This window comes from Pongo pygmaeus, chromosome 14 (genome assembly GCF_028885625.2).
Source record: "Pongo pygmaeus isolate AG05252 chromosome 14, NHGRI_mPonPyg2-v2.0_pri, whole genome shotgun sequence".
In the NCBI taxonomy this organism is placed as follows: domain Eukaryota; kingdom Metazoa; phylum Chordata; class Mammalia; order Primates; family Hominidae; genus Pongo; species Pongo pygmaeus.
In genome coordinates, this window is record NC_072387.2 from 69,847,734 (window position 1) to 69,862,707 (window position 14,974).

The 14,974-nt window shown below is 38.5% G+C and overlaps 1 long non-coding RNA gene across 1 annotated transcript in view; it reads left to right on the forward strand.

The window, feature by feature from the left end:
• LOC129011288 (uncharacterized) overlaps nt 1-7,397 on the forward strand; it is a 29,245-nt gene extending 21,848 nt beyond the window's left edge. Inside the window, exons 2-3 of the long non-coding RNA XR_008493307.1 lie at nt 1,871-2,214; nt 6,835-7,397. This is a non-coding gene — a long non-coding RNA (uncharacterized LOC129011288). The remainder of the gene's footprint in view (nt 1-1,870; nt 2,215-6,834) is intronic.
• The last annotated feature ends 7,577 nt before the right edge of the window (nt 7,398-14,974 follow it).

Below are 14,974 nucleotides of genomic sequence, written 5' to 3' on the forward strand. Positions count from 1 at the left end.
TCAGAATTTATCATCTTAATGTTGAATCATAACAACTTTTAATCTGAGGACAAATTACAGAGTGATTTATAAACAGCAGTTATTGTCTTCTTAAAGGTCTTTCTCTTTATAGATAAGTTATAGCTAACTGCCATCAGTGGCTCTTCTGTGGAAATGTCTTGGGGGTCCCAGGCCTGCATTTAATGTCAGAGGAACAACAGGCAATATTCAAAGTCAATAGAACTGAACATCTCCTGTTCAACAATGTGGAACTGAAGATCATTAACGGATTGAAAAATTACAAAACAAAGTTTCTAAAGATATTTGGAACACTGAGCATTCTGCATAATAATCCATAATAGGACTAGCAGTCAGTGTTCCATAGAATACCTGCTTTAAAATTAACTGGTGGCACTTTATTTTTAGAACCTGATTCTTTATTCAGTGTAGTTTGGGACAGGCCAGATGTTAGTTCAATGTCTAGTTCTTTCTCATTAAAGCTGTAGATGCCATAAAAAAAGAACTCCTTAGCCTGAAAAAAAAAAAAAAAAAAGAACTTATTGAAATGGTGCTATGTACCTTAGAAAATACAAAGAAAGTAGAAGCATTAATAGGAAAAGGATAAAAGTTAAAGTTCTATTATTTTTCTCCAGTGTTATAATTCTTCTCAGTATCCCAGTACATCATCTTGAAAACGCCTTACATAAATATATCCTATTTTAGAGGCCACTGCTTTAAATCTACTAGCTTGGTTTAGTAGTTTAGATAATCTGGAGAGATACCAAAACTTGTATTTGATATCACTGTATAGCTAAGCTCAGGTGTGTAATCATTCCTTTTGTTCCTAGAAGATGACTGTTACAGAAACTTAAATGTGACTACTTACATGTAAAAAGAAAATAAGTAACTGTCTCTTCCTGGGGTACAATTATTGTTAATTTTGCCAAAATTGTTGGCTTTGACTTTATTCCCATGATCAGGATTACTGTGATGCATTGATAATAGATGTTTCCAAAATTGAGCAAAAGACTTGAAACCATCTTGGACCATTAAAAAGTGCTGAAGGCAAACTAGATTTTACTTTATCTTTACTTTCTTTACCTTCTAGTTGCACCATGTTTTACATGAATAGTCAGCCACAGAGACAGAGAGCCAAGGGTGCAGTAGACCTGAAAGTGGGAATTTATGGACACATGATTTCTTTTCAGTCTGACTGGGTTGTCAGTTTCACTGGAGAAGATATCTGGGAAAGGCCCAGCTGCTACGTAACTACCAAAGGAGATCATGCACTGGGGAATGGGAATGAAGTTTTTCTTGAGCTCTGCAGTCTTGCATCATGGCTCTCCAGATATGATTTTGATGAAATATTTTCCTCTTTAAGAACACTACATTAAGAGGAATATTTCCTTATTAATATGCCTTTAGTTACAAGTAATATTAATAGGTGTTAAGTGAGCAAGTATTTCTATGGCCACATGCATTTGGAAAAGAACTTGTTAGTCAGTTAACAGTCCTTCATAGGCTACTCTACACATTGCTCTCTGATCGAGGAACGTGCATGCATTTATCTTACAAAGTCAGCTAGTCAGCTTTTACTGGGTTTCAGAGTTGCTATCTGCTTAGATCTTACCAGAATAATGTTCCATGAAACATACTTTGAGAAATGCTGGTCCATAAGGATCACATTTCCAGTACAAGCCTCCTGAGGATGAGGGTCTAACAGAACTATTCCCAGTTTTGGTATTTCAGTTTTATGCAGCAGTTAGAAGGTATATTAAAACAAAACAATACAACAACTGAGTTGAGATCAGGCACTTAACACCCACAGATTTTATTTATTCATCAAGCATTTACTTAGTGCTCTCTTGGTTTGTTTATCTCTATCTCACAGGATTCAAAGATGAGTGAAGCATAGCATCTTTCCTGCATAAACATTAAAAAAAGAACAGGAGAAAGTGAGAGAGAGGAGTCTTCTATCCACTTCTAAATAGAACAAAATGATATCTCAGTGCCCTTAACTTTGAAACTGAAACAGAGCTTGTAGATCATCTCAAGATTTTGCAGCTTTAGAGAAAGCAAGCTGTGGGACTCATGGCATAGTGAGAAGCATTTTTGCCATGAGCGTCTGCATTAGGAAAATCTGGAGACTGCCCTCTCAAAGGGCTCCTTGGGCCATGGATCACTGCTCAGGGGATGGGAGGAGGCAAGTCTAGGAGGGCCTGCCTGTGAGCTCAGGTGAGATGCCCTTGAGGCCACTAGGGAGAAGGCGGGCCAGAGTCATTGATGGGATTTGAATAGTGAAGGGGTTAATAAGCCAATGAAATCTGGATTGCTCAACTTAATATAAGCACATAAGTACTGTGTGAGGAAAAACAAACTGTGGAGAAAATAGATTTTCCTCTGCTCTCATCCCACAACAATGAACACAGAAGACTTCTGTGACCAAATGTGGGTCCTCCCCTGCACCCCACACACCAAGCAAGCGATCAGTTCTGCAGTGGACACCAGCATTCGGTATCCTCCACTTCAATCCTGACACCATCTACCTGGAGATAGCATCAGATACCGCAGGTTATCTCGAAGTCGAGACTGCCCTCGACTTCGGATGCCAATCACAAGCCCCAGGTTGTTTTATCTGTGCTTCTGACTGACTGGCTGCAAATAGAAGTTCCCAAAATTCCCTTCCCCTGTTCGATTAGTTTGCTAGAGTGGCTCACAGAACTTGTTACAGGTAGTTAGACAGGCATGAGTGGGGCAGGAGAGGGTCCTCCCCCACCTACTAGGAATGTTGGGTGATGGTTTGACAATTATCACATTGCCTCTCTAAAAGTGATAAATTGCCAGCCGGTGCCAGGGAAAGGCCATTTCCTCATGGTCTACACCTGTTGCACTAAAGTGTTAATTGAATGCAGATGCCAGTGGGGAGCAAATTTCTGGGCATGCACATTAAGAGACAAAACGGCTGAGTATGATCTTCCAGGCACACTCCACTAGGAGAGGGAAGAAAAGCCTCAGATGGGCATGTGTACAACTTCCTAAACACACTGCATGTGCTCACTTCCCAAGCATAAGGAGGGCACTGTGCATGCAGGCCGCCACCCTAAGGTAGAATCATGGGAAAGGGGCCAGCCTATAAAGTCCTAGGATCCAGGTTAAAGACCACACTTGTTCTTCAAGTCACATGCTTGGGTCTCTTCCAAGCATACTTTCCTTTCTTTTCTGTTCTAAAGCTTTTTAAAATAAGCTTCCACTCCTGCTCTGAAACTTGCCTAGGTCTCTTTTTCTGCCTTTGCCCCTCAGTTGAATTCTTTTTTCTGAGGAGGCAAGAATTGAGGTTGTTATAGACCTGCATGGAGTCACTGCTGGCAACTCGGATACCTTCCACGGGTAACAAACTCAGGGAAACACTTAGGTTTACAGGTTTATTGCAAAGAACATAACAAAGGATGTAGATAAAGACATGGGGCGGGCAAGGTATAGGGGAAGGTGCATGGAGCTTCCATGCCCTCTCTGGGCATGCCACCTTTCAGGAACCTCCATGTGTTCAGCTGTCCAGAAGCTCTGTGAACCCTGTCCCTTTGGGTTGTTATGGAGGTTTCATTACACAAGAATGATTAATCAAACCATTGGCCGCTGGTGATCAACTCAACCTTTAGCCCTTCTCCATTCCTTGGAGGTTGAGGGGAGGAAAAGTCCCAACCCTCTAATCCTGCCTTAGTCTTTCCAGTGACCAGGCCTCATACTGAAGCTACTTAGGAGCTGCCAGCCATCAGTCAATTCAGTAGCATACAAAAAGATATCACTTTGGGTATTCTAAGGATTTTAGGAGTTGTATGTGAGAAAATGGGGAAGAAGACCAAATAATTATTTTACAATATCACAAGTACTCACAGTCTGGTGAGATATGGGAAACCCAGATCTCTTAGACCAATAATCTCAAGAAAAGATTATAACGTGTCCTTATATTTAAAAAAAAATTTAAAAATTGGGGGGAGGAGAATGTAAGAAAAAATTTCTGAATTTCACAGAGAGGCTTAGCCTTGACACATGCTGGCCATGTTACTGAGCATGCTACATTAAGGTCTCTATGTATAAATGCTTTTTTTCATTTATTACAAAGGTCTAAGACTTATCCTCATATCTATTGTGGAGATTAAATGAGATACTTCACATAAAATTAACAAACACATAGTAGATATTTGGTAACCATTGGTTTCCTTCTTCAGACATGAAATAGTCTGAAGCTATGATTAAAGTGATCATAGCTGACTGATTTCTTGATGTGAGAGAAATGGTAGGCTTTCTTTCGAAGATGGGAGAAACTTTAGAAGGATCAGCTGGTATGTAGCAAGGAGCTACACTAAGGTTGGAGGAGAATTACAAGGGCAGGGGAGGTGGGATGAGGTTGTGAATTATACCCAAACACCAATGGTCAAAGCACACTTATTTATTTCTTAGGAATTTGTAATCAGAACCAAGAGAGATCATTCTCTGACATAGTAGCAGAAAATATAATATCTAAACTTAGAACTATTGGGATCACTTTCTGTACCTGGGTGACTGGAGAAGCAGAGGAGGCGACTCTAAAGAAAGAGAGGGAAGAATTAGCCACGCCCCCCACCAAAAAAAAAAAAAAAAAAAAAAAAAGAGTCCAGATATGAAAGCCAGCCTAAGTCCCTGCTTCTATTTGTTTCTAGGGATCAGATGTGTTCTCTCCTTAGCTTGTGTAATCAAATCCCATACCATTACACCAAATTTCTACATTTAAGCGTAAACTATTTTGAATGGACCTCTAGTACTTCTTACCCAAAGACCACAGAGCAGGAAATTAAGCAGCTTCCACAATTTATAGCACTTTGAAGATTGTAGCAGGTAATTCACACTCTGGGCCCTCACCTTGTGAAGAGGGTGATATGGTTTGGATGTGTTTCTCTTCCAAATCTCATGTTGAAATGTGATCCCCAATGTTGGAAATGGGGCCTGGTGAGAGATGCTTGGGTCATGGGGGCAGATCCCTCATGGCTCAGTACTGTCTTCGAAATAATGAGTGGGTTCTTGCTCTGAGTTCATGTGAGATCTGGTTGTTCAAAACACTGTGGCCCCTCCCCGGCCCTTGCTCCCTCTGTCTTGCTCCCACTCTCACTGAGTGACAGGCCTGCTCCCCCTTCACATTCTTCCATGATTGGAAGCTTCCTGAGGCCCCCACCAGGAGCAGATGCCAGGGCCATGCTTCCTGTACGGCCTATAGAACCACGAGCCAAATAAACCACTTTTCTTTATAACTTATGTTATAAGGTATTTCATTATAGCAATGCAAAAACAGGCTAACAGAGGGGAGAATTTTAACAAGGGCAGAATTTTAACAAGATGCATAATGGACTTCCCAGAGCAGTCAATAATTTTAGTTCTTAAGTTCTGTGAGTAAAGAATTGGTTATACCTTCATGTATGAACGATTCTTTAGATTCCTGCTGCCAGCGGAGAAGATTCAGTTTAATCAAAGATTTTCTGGACTCAAAATCATCGGAGCATAATTGTAATTGTCATAATAGCTCTATTATTCCTTCTGTTGAAAAACCTTAAGGCATTCTTCCTCACCCAAACACAGTGGCCTTCCTTAATAAAATACTCTGCTTACTTCCTTTTCCATCTGGCAGTAGTTGTTTTGGGGACGGGACTCAACAGGCCCAGTGAGAATGCACAGCAGCTTTTGCTTAGTCCTAATTTACTTGATTGGATCTAAAATGTAGAATAAAAGTTTGTACAATCAATATTTTAAGTTGACTCTTAACCTTTATTCACTTCTACGTTTTCTTGAAACTTCCATTTCAAAGGAAGGGAAATGCAAACCTTTAATGGTCACAGTGGTCAGGCCTCTCCTCTTCCCACCGCCCCGCACTGCAAGTGGCCAGTTCACCCTGGGCATTTTGGGCAAAGGCAGTTTAGAGAGGTCCTCTAAGCCCCACCTGCTGCTCTGTGCATTAGGGTCAAACCTGGTGTCATGGCACTTTCACTGCCTAGCCAACTCAGGGCGGAAGTCACCTGGTATCTGGTCTAGATGCTCCTCATGCCCCCAAATTGCCCTGTCCAAGCACTAGCTTTAACCTTTTAGAGAAATAAAATCAGTCATCGAACAGTGTCATCAGAGAATGAGAGAAAAAGTGAAATCAGAGCAAAACCAAAAGGATTTCAGAAAGGGGAAAAAAAAATAATTTCCCTGGCTAAGCCATTTTCAACTGATTGCACAAAGATAGCTTAAATGTTCTTACTTATCTGATTTAAAAGAATTGAAGGAGAAGGCAAGGGGCACTTCTTGATATTTCCTGATGAGGAGTGAGCCCACCTCTTAGTTCAGGGTCTTCTCTTAAATTGCCTGTGGCAGTTTTTGTTCAGAAATATGGTTACTACAAGATGATTGTGTCAGAGGTCATATGTTTTGGTTTTGTGATTTCTTCTCTAAGCCTTCAAATCATTCTGGAATTAACAGAATGGACTAAGCAAAAGCTGCTGTGCCTTCTCACTGGGCCTGTTGAGTCCCGTCCCCAAAACAACTACTGCCAGATGGAAAAGGAAGTAAGCAGGGTATTTTATTAAGGAAGGCCACCTCCAATGTCACTGTGTTTTGTTTCTCTGAGCTACTTTAGGGAATAATCTTAATGTTTTCTATATTTTGTTTTGGGGATACATGTTTAAAAATTCATTTATTAAGTTCGTATCTTGTGAGAGGCACTTTTCTAGATTCTGGGGATAAAACAGTGAACAAAGATGGGCGATATCTTTGTTCTCAAATGCTTACATTCTAGAAGAGGCAAACAAGCATATAATAAAAAAGTAGGTGTTAAATGTTTTTTCACAGAATTATGATTAATCAATCTGATAAAGTGACCTCATGGCTGAATTAGGTTATCACCCTTCTCAGAATAGGTGACATAAATCAAGATCTAAAAGAAGAGTTGGAACCAGCCACACAAAGACCTTGAATCAAGTCATTCCAGGCACAGGGAGCAGCTAGTGCAAGGCACTAAAACAGGAATAAACTGGCCGTGTCCAAGAAACAGCAAGAAGATGGAGCACAGTGGGTGAGAGAGAAGCATGAGCAAGATGAGACAGACTGGTAGGCAGGGAGCAGGGTTGTATAGGGCTTACCAACCAGATTAAGAAATTGGGATTTTATTCAGGTGCAATGGGAATGTCTTAGAGTGTTTTAAATAGAATAATGATATTAATTTGAATTATGTTATTTTATTTTAAAAATAACTCTGCTTCTTTGGTGGGTGGATTATAGGAAAGTAAGCAGGGAAACATAGAAACCAGCTGGGAGGTCTTTTAATGGTTCGCCCTATAGGTAATAACAGCCTGAACAATGATGTTTATGGGAAATGTGGAGTATATATATAGGCTGTGGATATGCGTTTGAGGCTGAATTGATAACATTTGTCCATGTATTACATGGCGTGTGTGTGTGTGTGTGTGTTTGTGTGTGTGTATGTCCGTGCATATGTGAGAATACATACACTTTGGGAAGGATAGAGTCAAGAGATGAACAAAGATAATTTCTGGACATCTTGCTTGAACACTTGGGAGACTTTTGGCATTAATTACTCAAATGGAAAAGTTGAGGGGGAAATAAGCTTGGTGGACACAGATGGTAAGAAATCAAGATTTTGCTTCTGAGACATGCCTATTACATATCTAATTTAGAATAAAATAAGTATGGAATTATAGGAGAGAAAAATGTGAGACTCATTAGGATCAAGATGGAGTTCCAAACCATGAGACTAAAAAAGAAAACAGAAATAATGGGTCTAGGAAAGAGTATCGGGAACCAACATTCATTCATTCATTCATTCATTTATTTTCTTGAAACCAAAGGTTTCCAATCAGGTTGCCTGACTGGTCTTTATTTATATATAAATATATAGATTTCTTTTTTCCTCATTTGTACAAATTTGAGGACAAGTGCAGTTGTGTTACATGTATCTATTGCATGGTGGTGAAGCCTGGGCTTTCAGTGTATTTGTCACTCAAATGTGTATGTACATTGCACTCTTTAGGTAATTTCTCATTACTCATCCCCCTCCCATCCACCCACCCTCCTAAGTCTCTGATGTCTGTTATTCCATACTTGATGTCTGTGTGTTTACACTATTTAGCTCCCACTTATTAGTGAAAATATGCATATTTAACTTTCTGAGTTATTTCACCTAGGGTAATAGCTCCTAGTTCCATCCAAGTAGCTGCAAAAGACACGAGTTCATTCTTTTTTATTGCCAAGTAGTATTTCATGGTATATAAACATGCCACATTTTGTTTATTCAATCATCCATTGATGGACACTTGAACACTTAGCTTGATTCCATATCTTTGTGATTGTGAATAGGGCACTGACATTTAGAAGTCAATTAGAAGTGAATTGAGACTCAGCCAAGGAGACAGAAAAGGTGTAGTCAGTGATGTTAGCAGAAAGCCAGGAGAGACCAGCCTTACACAATCCAAAAAATATATATATATATACCATAAAAGGAAGTCAAATATATCCAAATCCATAAAGGTCAAGAAACTACAAAGAAAAGCTAGTATTGGCTATATACTATACAGTCCATTGCCGGATCATCTGGTAGTTCTATTTTTAGTGTTCTGAGGAAACTCCATGCTGTTTTCCATAATGGCTATACTACTTTACATTCCTATCAGCTGTGCCTGAATGTTTCCCATTCTCCACATCCTCACCATCATTTGTTATTTTTGTTCTTCTGATTAGAGCTATTCTAATTGGGGTGAGATGATATCTTATTGTGGTTTTGATTTGTATTTCCCTGATGATTAGTGATCAATTGCATATTTGAATGTGAGATGCAAACAGAGGCTACCACTGGGTATATTAAAATTTACCCCCAAAACACCCCCAAAAACAAAAGACAAAACAGGAAATAATGGCAAAACATCAACTAAAACAAAAATAGTAGGTACTGAGTCAATGGAGATGAAAATAGAGTTCTGGGTTAGTGGGGCTGCCATTTTCAAAACCAAGGAGGGAGGGTAGTGGAGCCAAACATGAGTCATTCAAGGCTTGGTGAGTGTCTCTGGAGAGGGATCAACTCATGAAGACCTCACTTTTATCTTTTTAAAAAATATTCAGAGAGGGTTCTTGATTCCAGTACAGTAGCTAATGTGAAGACTTCCCCCTGCCTTTCTTGCTGATTATATCAAATTCATTAAGATGCCTTGATTGTAGGACAAAACACTCAATTTATCAGCTAATAAGAAAGAGTGATACATGCTAATTAAACAATGACACAGTGTTTTATTTTCAAAGCTATAATTATGTCGTATACTCATTGAAAGTGTTTTTTTAGACCAATTTGCTCATGGTATTAAAAAAAAATCACTCTTGTGTATACCTAAAACTAACAATTACATATAAAGAGAATTGGTTAAATATTTTTAAAACTTCTTTACATTTGGAGTCTAACTCTTTCATATTACTTTTCAACTCAGCAAAGTCATCCATACTTTTGCACATGATATTATAACCTATGCCATTAAGAGCATTATAGCATTTCTTAAAAGCATTTTGAACTTTTCTTCCAAGTTACTAACTTATGAATTTTGAAGCTGCTGTTTTTATATTTGACTAATTTATAGCTTCATTTAACCTTACGGAATCATGCATCACTGAATATTAAACAGCTTCTGTTCAAAATCAGCATTAAATTTCTGACAAACTGATATTTTCTGTCTTAATGATAGTTTTACATGATTAATAGATATATCAGTCAGCCTCTTGTCGTGAAATTTCTTTCATTGACTTTGAGGAATTTTTCACTTTCTCTTGCCTTCAGGTGCATTGCTTGGCATGCAGTACCAAACAGTGCATAATTCATTTGAATTCATGACGATGAATACTGCTATGACCAAGTTTGCATATGCATGCACAGGCAATGGCAATTTATAATGACTTACATCTGGCCCACAACAATTATAAACTCCATTGGTTTCAAAAACGTTAAAATGTGAAAAAATGTACATTTTAAAATTAATATAACATGAATTTACTTCTTATATTCTGGGTCCTTTTGCATATGAGAGTTACACAGGAAATAACATATTAATTGTTTTATAATGGCATTTTTGCCTTATTTATCAATCATGTATTAGCTAATTTATGTAACAGAGACCCATATAGTCACTTCTTTTTTTTTTTTTTTTCTTTTATTGTAATTATTATTATTATTATTATTATTATACTTTAGGTTTTATGGTACATGTGCCCAATGTGCAGTAAGTTACATATGTATACATGTGCCATGCTGGTGCACTGCACCCACCAACTCGTCATCTAGCATTAGGTATATCTCCCAATGTTATCCCTCCCCCCTCCCCCCAACCCACAACAGTCCCTGAAGTGTGATGTTCCCCTTCCTGTGTCCATGTGTTCTCATTGTTCAATTCCCACCTATGAGTGAGAATATGCGGTGTTTGGTTTTTTGTTCTTGCGATAGTTTACTGAGAATGATGATTTCCAATTTCATCCATGTCCCTACAAAGGACATGAACTCATCATTTCTTATGGCTGCATAGTATTCCATGGTGTAGATGTGCCACATTTTCTTAATCCAGTCTATCATTGTTGGACATTTGGGTTGGTTCCAAGTCTTTGCTATTGTGAATAATGCGGCAATAAACATACGTGTGCATGTGTCTTTATAGCAGCATGATTTATAGTCCTTTGGGTATATACCCAGTAATGGGATGGCTGGGTCGAATGGAATTTCTAGTTCTAGATCCCTGAGGAATCGCCACACTGACTTCCACAAGGGTTGAACTAGTTTACAGTCCCACCAACAGTGTAAAAGTGTTCCTATTTCTCCACATCCTCTCCAGCACCTGTTGTTTCCTGACTTTTTAATGATCGCCATTCTAACTGGTGTGAGATGGTATCTCATTGTGGTTTTGATTTGCATTTCTCTGATGGCCAGTGATGGTGAGCATTTTTTCATGTGTCTTTTGGCTGCATAAATGTCTTCTTTTGAGAAGTGTCTGTTCATGTCCTTCGCCCACTTTTTGATGGGGTTGTTTGTTTTTTTCTTGTAAATTTGTTGGAGTTCATTGTAGATTCTGGATATTAGCCCTTTGTCAGATGAGTAGGTTGCGAAAATTTTCTCCCATTTTGTAGGTTGCCTGTTCACTCTGATGGTAGTTTCCTTTGCTGTGCAGAAGCTCTTTAGTTTAATTAGATCCCATTTGTCAATTTTGGCTTTTGTTGCCATTGCTTTTGGTGTTTTAGACATGAAGTCCTTGCCCATGCCTATGTCCTGAATGGTATTGCCTAGGTTTTCTTCTAGGGTTTTTATGGTTTTAGGTCTAACATTTAAGTCTTTAATCCATCTTGAATTAATTTTTGTATAAGGTGTAAGGAAGGGATCCAGTTTCAGCTTTCTACATATGGCTAGCCAGTTTTCCCAGCACCATTTATTAAATAGGGAATCCTTTCCCCATTTCTTGTTTTTGTCAGGTTTGTCAAAGATCAGATGGTTGTAGATATGTGGCATTATTTCTGATGGCTCTGTTCTGTTCCATTGATCTATATCTCTGTTTTGGTACCAGTACCATGCTGTTTTGGTTACTGTAGCCTTGTAGTATAGTTTGAAGTCAGGTAGCGTGATGCCTCCAGCTTTGTTCTTTTGGCTTAGGATTGACTTGGCGATGCGGGCTCTTTTTTGGTTCCATATGAACTTTAAAGTAGTTTTTTCCAATTCTGTGAAGAAAGTCATTGGTAGCTTGATGGGGATGGCATTGAATCTGTAAATTACCTTGGGCAGTATGGCCATTTTCATGATATTGATTCTTCCTACCCATGAGCATGGAATGTTCTTCCATTTGTTTGTATCCTCTTTTATTTCCTTGAGCAGTGGTTTGTAGTTCTCCTTGAAGAGGTCTTTCACATCCTTGTAAGTTGGATTCCTAGGTATTTTATTCTCTTTGAAGCAATTGTGAATGGGAGTTCACTCATGATTTGGCTCTCTGTTTGTCTGTTATTGATGTATAAGAATGCTTGTGATTTTTGCACATTGATTTTGTATCCTGAGACTTTGCTGAAGTTGCTTATCAGCTTAAGGAGATTTTGGGCTGAGACAATGGGGTTTTCTAGATATACTATCATGTCATCTGCAAACAGGGACAATTTGACTTCCTCTTTTCCTAATTGAATACCCTTGATTTCCTTCTCCTGCCTAATTGCCCTGGCCAGAACTTCCAACACTATGTTGAATAGAAGTGGCGAGAGAGGGCATCCCTGTCTTGTGCCAGTTTTCAAAGGGAATGCTTTCAGTTTTTGCCCACTCAGTATGATATTGGCTGTGGGTTTGTCATAAATAGCTCTTATTATTTTGAGATACGTCCCATCAATTCCTAATTTATTGAGAGTTTTTAGCATGAAGGGTTGTTGAATTTTGTCAAAGGCCTTTTCTGCATCTATTGAGATAATCATGTGGTTTTTGTCTTTGGTTCTGTTTATATGCTGGATTACATTTATTGATTTGCGTATATTGAACCAGCCTTGCATCCCAGGGATGAAGCCCACTTGATCATGGTGGATAAGCTTTTTGATGTGCTGCTGGATTCTGTTTGCCAGTATTTTATTGAGGATTTTTGCATCAATGTTCATCAAGGATATTGGTCTAAAATTCTCTTTTTTGGTTGTGTCTCTGCCAGGCTTTGGTATCAGGATGATGCTGGCCTCATAAAATGAGTTAGGGAGGATTCCCTCTTTTTCTATTGATTGGAATAGTTTCAGAAGGAATGGTACCAGCTCCTCCTTGTACCTCTGGTAGAATTCGGCTGTGAACCCATCTGGTCCTGGACTTTTTTTGGTTGGTAAGCTATTGATTATTGCCATAATTTCAGCTCCTGTTATTGGTCTATTCAGAGATTGAACTTCTTCTTGGTTTAGTCTTGGGAGGGTGTATGTGTTGAGGAATTTATCCATTTCTTCTAGATTTTCTAGTTTATTTGCATAGAGGTGTTTGTAATATTCTCTGATGGTAGTTTGTATTTCTGTGGGATCGGTGGTGATATCTCCTTTATCATTTTTTATTGCATCTATTTGATTCTTCTCTCTTTTTTTCTTTATTAATCTTGCTAGCGGTCTATCAATTTTGTTGATCCTTTCAAAAAACCAGCTCCTGGATTCATTTATTTTTTGAAGGGTTTTTTGTGTCTCTATTTCCTTCAGTTCTGCTCTGATTTTAGTTATTTCTTGCCTTCTGCTAGCTTTTGAATGTGTTTGCTCTTGCTTTTCTAGTTCTTTTAATTGTGATGTTAGGGTGTCAATTTTGGATCTTTCCTGCTTTCTCTTGTGGGCATTTAGTGCTATAAATTTCCCTCTACACACTGCTTTGAATGCATCCCAGAGATTCTGGTATGTTGTGTCTTGGTTCTCGTTGGTTTCAAAGAACATCTTTATTTCTGCCTTCATTTCATTATGTACCCAGTAGTCATTCAGGAGCAGGTTGTTCAGTTTCCATGTAGTTGAGCGGTTTTGAGTGAGATTCTTAATCCTGAGTTCTAGCTTGATTGCACTGTGATCTGAGAGACAGTTTGTTACAATTTCTGTTCTTTTACATTTATTGAGGAGAGCTTTACTTCCAAGGATATGGTCAATTTTGGAATAGGTGTGGTGTGGTGCTGAAAAAAATGTATATTCTGTTGATTTGGGGTGGAGAGTTCTGTAGATGTCTATTAGGTCTGCTTGGTGCAGAGCTGAGTTCAATTCCTGGGTATCCTTGTTGATTTTCTGTTTCATTGATCTGTCTAATGTTGACAGTGGGGTGTTAAAGTCTCCCATTATTAATGTGTGGGAGTCTTATTTATCAATCATGTATTAGCTAATTTATGTAACAGAGACCCATATAGTCACTTCTTAAAAACTAAATCAAAAAGAAAAAAAGAAACACACATAGCAAATCAGAATGTACTGAATTTCTAGATTATCTTATAGCTAAGAAGTGGCTATATGACAGTTCTGTCCATTGATATGTAAATTGATTTCTCCTGGATTTCTTGGCTAAGTTTTTACATTCCAAAGGGACATATGAGCTGATACAACCACCCATACCACTAATCTGACTTTGAACACAGACATGTTGTCTGGAGATGTAGTGCCATCTTGCAACCATTGGGTAACACCCGTGTGAATGGGAGCCAATATAAGATGGCAGAACAGAATGATAACACAATAGGTTAGGAGTAGTTTCATTGGGAGGGAAATGAATCATCAGGAGTTCAAGACCAGCCTGGCCAACATGGTGAAGATGTTTAGTAGAGATGGGGATCTCTACTAGAAAAAAAAAATTATATATATATATGCATATGCTATAAGCTGGGTGTGGTTACATGCACCTATAATTCCAGCTACTTGAGAGGCTGAGGCAGGAGAATTGCTTGAACTCAGGAGGCGGAGGCTGCAGTGAGCAGAGTAGTTTCCATGAACAGATAAAGTATTTCCAGCAACTGCCTGTCTCTAGACTTTTTGTATGAGGAAAAGAAACTCTTATTTGTTTAAGCCTCTATTAGTTGGAATATATGTGCTTTGCAGCCAAACATTTTGCTAATACAACTTATATTGGCATACTCAAAAGTTTAGGTTTCTGCATTGGGTTTTCACTCTTAAATATAACCAAGTACTCTGATTATTTCCTTTTTTTTTCCGGAAACTGTTCTGAGTTACTAATTGGTTCTCATTTTTGGGGAGGTTTTCCTATACCAACTTGCTGTTCTCAGATTCTCCAGGTTTTGTCTGCGCCTTTCATCCAATTCTTAAGAATTGGCTACCAATTCAATTTTCTGTCATACTGATTGACACACCTGATTGAAAGCAGTAAAGTTAATCATTTCCAGAGCTGTTTTTTTAAATATACCTCTTAAATTCATTGCATATTGCTTGCTCACTTACAAGGAATAATCTCCCATAAAGGTGACCTCAATCTGAATACCAG